This window comes from Pistacia vera, unplaced genomic scaffold (assembly GCF_008641045.1).
Source record: "Pistacia vera cultivar Batoury unplaced genomic scaffold, PisVer_v2 Contig233, whole genome shotgun sequence".
Lineage (NCBI taxonomy): Eukaryota > Viridiplantae > Streptophyta > Magnoliopsida > Sapindales > Anacardiaceae > Pistacia > Pistacia vera.
The window spans coordinates 747,107-753,211 of record NW_022196039.1 but is presented as its reverse complement, the minus strand read 5'-3'; the positions used below and the strand labels follow the sequence as shown (position 1 = coordinate 753,211).

The following is a 6,105-nucleotide window of genomic DNA, read 5'->3' as shown; positions in this document are numbered from 1 at the left end:
CCCTAGTTCCTGTGTATGGCAGAGATTTTTCAACAAAACATTTATAGCTAATTACATTATTATGATATCATATTTAAATCAATATTATAAGGTTCATGCTTGTGTACTGTTTCTAGAGAAGAAAATTTGTATCTCTTGTTTTCATCGATCTTTCATAAATAAAATAACAATTTATGTTGGTAGCTATCGTCAATCACGTACAGGAAAAATAGAGGAACATGACAATAATGGCAAGTAATACTTATACACACTCATGTTTAATCACGCTAATTAACATATACACGTGAATTTCATTTACATTAAGTTAATTAAACATAGGTTACTTACACAGAAATTCTTTGCTAGCGAGTTTCTGTCTGGCTATATAAATCTTTGTTACCTTCGGCCTTATGCTGAGTTAACAAAAACTCATGGAATCGGCAGAAGCTGAACAGGCATCACTAGGAGGCCAAGCTGAAATAGGCAACACATGTTTGCTTCGTTGATTCTCTGGCGTTGAAGTGTGCTATGAGCTTCGAATACCTGACATAATACACTCCCATGATGCCCCAATCAGTTTGTCCCAAATAGCTTCGTGCATCGACTCATCCTCCAAGCCTCACATCTCCCCCCCAACGCATCATGAGATTGCTAGTTCGTAAAAAGATCTTCTCGCACCTATCCATCAGACGGTGGAGAGCCAGTATGGATTAACACACTCGCAAGATGGCTAGTTAATGATTCTGATTATAGCCTGGGACCCTTGTTTTTGGTTGAGAACCATCGGTACGTTGTGGATCGTGGCATTCTCTGAGCCATTGTGTGAAAGAAGGTGGCATTGCTTTCGAAAAGGCTCATGGGAAAGCGATTTGGGATGTGGTAAAACAAGATCATCATTTCAACAGATGTTTAACAATGGCATGGCCTGTAACTCGAGGATATAACAAGGGAAATTATAGCAGGATATAAGATGGGTTTGATTGTTAGCATCTTTGGTGGATGTAGGAGGTGGGATTGGAGGATGATACTGAGATTGTCAAATCATATCCTATATCAAAGGCATCAACTTGATTGCCACATGTCATCGCCAATGCAACTGTGTATGATGGTGTTTCACATATTGCAGGTGACATGTTTAATGCCATTCCTAAAGCTGATGCAATTCTCTTGAAGGTATGCCGCTAAAACTTAAAATAACAGTTATATTTATATACGAATCATGCTCACATAGATTGATCGATGTTCAAGTCTATATGGAGTATATTACAATAGTTTACATGATTTATTTTATTTTTACTTTTAAATTAATTTTCCAAGCTGCGTACAGTGGATAATGCACAATTGGGGGGATGAAGCATGTGTGAAGATTTTGAAAAACTGCCGGGAAGCAATACGGAGAAAACTGGAAAAGTAGTTATTGTTGACATGGTTTTAAAACCTGATGGAAATGAGCTGTTTGGTAGAATGGTTTGGCATTGATTTAGTTATGATGGTTAACACTGAGGGTGGAAAGGAGAGGACTGAACTTGAATGGAAGGAAAATATGGAGAAAGGGGGCTTCCCTCACTACAAAATCATCAAAATTCCAGCTTTACAATCCATTATCGAGGCTTATCCTCAGTGATGGATGGTGGATCCTTATCAGTAAACTAAATATTATGTATAAGAAAATAATAAATGTCATGGCTGATGCAACTACTGCAGTGCTCTACCTAATAATTGAGAAGAACGAAATATAATGGGTGGACTGTTTTTTTTTAATTTATGATTATATTAACATTCATCCCATCCTATCAAGACTTTAATTAAAAATATAAGGAATGATTGGATTAATGATAATGAGATCTTATAAAAGATATATACATGCAATTAAGCGGTTATATATATATATATATATATATATATTATATATATATATATTATATATATATAAAATTCTTTTAGAATTTAAATAATTTATGTTGCATCCAAAAAATAATAGTCTGCTCGCTTTTGGGTTAGGTTTTTACGTTATTATTTAAATATTTAATATACATGAGAAGGAGTGCTTAAAGCACATATAGTTCCGCTCTAGCAATTACATTTCTGGATTTATGCAATTTTTTAAGTATGTTTATGGTTATCATATATATGACAAATACACTACTTACGTCAAACTTCAATGGGACTTGTGCTTTTGGATGTAAAGATGAAGATCCTTATTTCTATTAAGTACTTTTAATGGGAGCAGGTGGTGCTTACAATACAAGATCTTTCCACGTCTGATTCGGACGAAATTAAAGTTGAATGGTTTAGCAGTTAGTAATTGGAGGGTCGTGGAAAACATGTTACTATTTTCTTTCACGCAGACAAAATAAAGGAATGATTGGAGCTTTGAGAAATGATATTTAAACTGCATGATTGGGGTGGCCTTGTTGCCTGTTAGTATTTAACAACACAACATGCACAAACTATGCCATCTATAATCCATTGAATCTGGACCGGAAGATAATTTAAGATTAACCCATACAAACTAGAAATATAATCAGTTCACTGAAGCGAATGGATAAGCGCTTGCGCTCGCTCTCGCTGCAGTCGATATGTGCCTGAAATCAACTGGAAAAAAAATTCAGAAGAGCCTACCAGTACCGTACTAGCTTCTTTAACCCAAGAAACTCCCTCATATTTTACTAATCTGAAGGATGTTAAATAAATGACGAAGCCAACTCACGAAGATAAGAAAAACATTTTCCTAATATAATTTAAAAAAAATATAACTACAGTATTTTTCTATAGTGATGCTATGTACAATAGTTATAACAATAGTTTCGTGTGCCCTGTTGATGTACGTACAAGCTAAGGGGTAACACCCATTTAATCTCGCTCTTAAAATTTCTATATATATACATCTCTTTAACTTCCTCGCTATCATCAATTCTTCATTAAGAGCAAGAGAGGTGGACTGAAAGTTCGATGCATCACTAAGAGGCCAAGCTGAAATATAGCAAAACAAGTTCGGCTTACAGACTCAATAATGGCCTTAAAGTTTGCTGTTGAACTCCGAATAGCGGACATTATTAACTCACAAGTAAAGGTGGCTCTGTCACCTTGCACAATAGCTTCATCTATTGCCTACCCTCCCAGATATCTCCTATCTCAGCATCATGAGGTTACTTGTCCGCAAAAAATTCTTTGTCGCAAATCATGACTCAAGAGTGGAGAAACCCTTTAAGGGCTGACCCACTCACCAAAATGGCTTTTGCGTGACTCTGAGCTAAGCTAGTACTGCTGGTATTACCACACTCATCCATGGCTTATGGATCCCTGGCACTGTTTTAGCGAATGTGTTAGAGGGTGATATCGCTTTTAAGAAGGTGTCATGGAAAAGGGATTTGGGACTTTGCATCACACAATCCTAAATTATATAAATTCTTCAACGATGCTATGGCTGTGACGACCAAGATCATTTCCGGGGCGATTATATCAGGATACAAAGATGGGGTTAGTAGCATTGGATGTTGGTGGATGTAGGAGGTGAAACTGGAGAAATTGAAATTGTGAAATCTTATCCACATTTAAAGGCATCAACTTTGATTTCCTCATGTCATGGACCAGCACCCGAGAATGAGGCTCTCATGTTGCGGCGACATGTTTGAAGCTGTTCCTCAAGCAGATGAGGTATTATGAAGGTAATTAGTCGAGCGGTTAGCTATATTTTATTACATTTGCATTACGATATGGATGAGTATAGTCTTGATACCCATTATAAATACGAACAATTGTATGTTTTTAATGTTACTTTTACTGTTAAGAGTAATTGTTGGTACAATCCCTAATAAATAATCTTCGAAGAGTTATTCAGTCTAATTGAATGTTAATTCTTCAGTACGTGGATAGTGCATACATGGAATGATGAAGATTGTGTGAAGATCTTGAGAAATTGTCGAAAAGCAACTCCAGAGAAAACAAGGTTATAATTGTTGAAGCCGCTTTAGGATATAACAATAATGGGCTTTTTGATGAGAGTAGACACCAACAATAATAGTAAGGAGAGGACGAGCCTGAAGGCCCTGAATGGAAAAAAAAATTTGGAGGAAGCAGGATTATCTCACCACAATAACATTATCAACATTCCGGTTTTCCTCCATTGTTGAAGCATTTCCCAACTAATTAACGATAAATTACCAAACTTTATATATATATAAAAGTTGGTAACCTAAAGTGTAAACGACATGTTCCCCACCCAAGTTTGGTGAAATGGTAAGTTTCCACTCTTGATTTCATAATCTATATATATATATATATATAAAGTTTGGTAATTTCCTAAAGTGTAAACGACATGTTCCCACCCAAGTTGGTGAAATGGTAAGTTTCCACTCTTGATTCAAAATTCTATATATATATATATATATATAATATATATATATATATATATAAAGTTTGGTAATTTCCTAAAGTGTAAACTGACATGTTCCCACCCCAAGTTTGGCGAAATGGTAAATTTCCACTCCTAATTTCACAAATTCTATATTCTCACCCTTAAACCAACACTATTAGCAACTTTTAGACTCTGACACAGGTGTAGAAAGTGATATTACCATATTGCCCTTGAAAAATATATTTTATAAATTACTTTTTAACCCCTAAATTAATAGAATTAGAAAATAACAACCACTTTTGAGCATTTTTTCAGCCGCCCTTCCCACCGAAAATAGCCCTCTACCTAGCCATTCCACTCCCCGGAGTACCCTCTCCAAAACCCCCTTATCCCCCAATCCTCTTTGCTCCTTTTTCACCATCTAGAGGCCCTTTTCCTTGGGTTTTGTTTGAGTTTGAAGGATTATTTTAGGTTGATTTTGCTGGATGTTTGGCTGTTTGGACGCCAATTGAGATTCTTTAAAAGTAATTGTGAATTGTTGGATTTTTCCCGTCGTCGGCGCCTGCAAAAGCTCTCTCTTTTGACGTTTTTCTGATTGAACACAACTTGTTCGATAAAAAGGTAGCAATCAATGACCTGCCCTCTAGCTTACACTCTCATAAACCTTCTCCTAACCATCGCCACCACCTTTTACGACCACAACCTCAGCACCAACCTCTAAAACATCCCCACCATCCTCTTCGATCTTCTTTTCACCAAAATAGCCACCCATTTTAATAGGAGGTGACGCACGTTAGCAAACGTCGCCACCTACATTTAGAGGTGGAAAAAATGTGCCGGGTTAGACAAGTCAACCCTAACTTGGCCTGCCTCAACCCGGTACCAACCCGGTTAGGCCAGGTTCAACCCAACCCGAGTATCGCTTGTTGGGTGGGCTAGGCCTTCATAGGCCAACTTGACGGGTCATTTTTTTTTTTTTAAAAAAGAAAAACTTGTCCAACCCGCCAGGTTGGCGGTTGTCAACCCGGCGGGTTGGCAACCAAAAAAAAATTAAACAAATAAATAAATTTTTTTTTTTTTTGTAAAACGCACTTTACCTTTCAAATATAGTCGTTTTATAGCAATTGAAGGGGTCTTTTTGGTCATTTTCTTTTCTAGTCCCTCTGAATTTACTAACATAAATGCAATAGAATCAATAATCAAAGTGACGACATAGTAATTAACAAATAAATGCAAGCGTGAGGGAGAGTAGTTGAAGCCTTAATTAAACTATCACCAAATCAGAAGTAAATATTAAATCAAATAATAAAATGACCAAAAATATAATCAATCCAACAAATAAAACTTAAAAAAAAAACAAAAATTTTCTACTTTGATTGTCTTTTGTCTCTTGGTGCTATAGTCAACAGTTGATTAGAAAATCCATCAAAAGCTTAAGATTGACATGCCTTATCCTATATTTATTTACTGGATAAATTTTTAACCTAAAACCTAAACAAAATATACGATGACAAATTTATATACGTGTTCAAGATTTGTCATTACATTTGTTGAAGTGTATAATTCTATATTAGGATATTAGGATTGTAATCAATATACATTAAGAACAAAATCTGTAAGATAGGAAGTTAGATTATTCATTTCCTAGATTAGATTAGATTATTTGTTTTCTAGATTATTTGTTTTCCTATATATTGATGTATTATTTTCTGATTAGAATACAAGAAATATAAAAACACACTATTAGTTCTCTCTGATTTTCCACATGG

General features: G+C 35.5%; 2 pseudogenes; both read left to right on the top strand.

Moving 5' to 3' along the window:
• The first annotated feature begins 227 nt into the window (after positions 1–227).
• LOC116131372 lies at positions 228–1,623 on the top strand (annotated as a pseudogene).
• A 736-nt stretch (positions 1,624–2,359) lies between these two features.
• On the top strand, positions 2,360–3,614 carry LOC116131371 (annotated as a pseudogene).
• Positions 3,615–6,105: the final 2,491 nt, after the last annotated feature.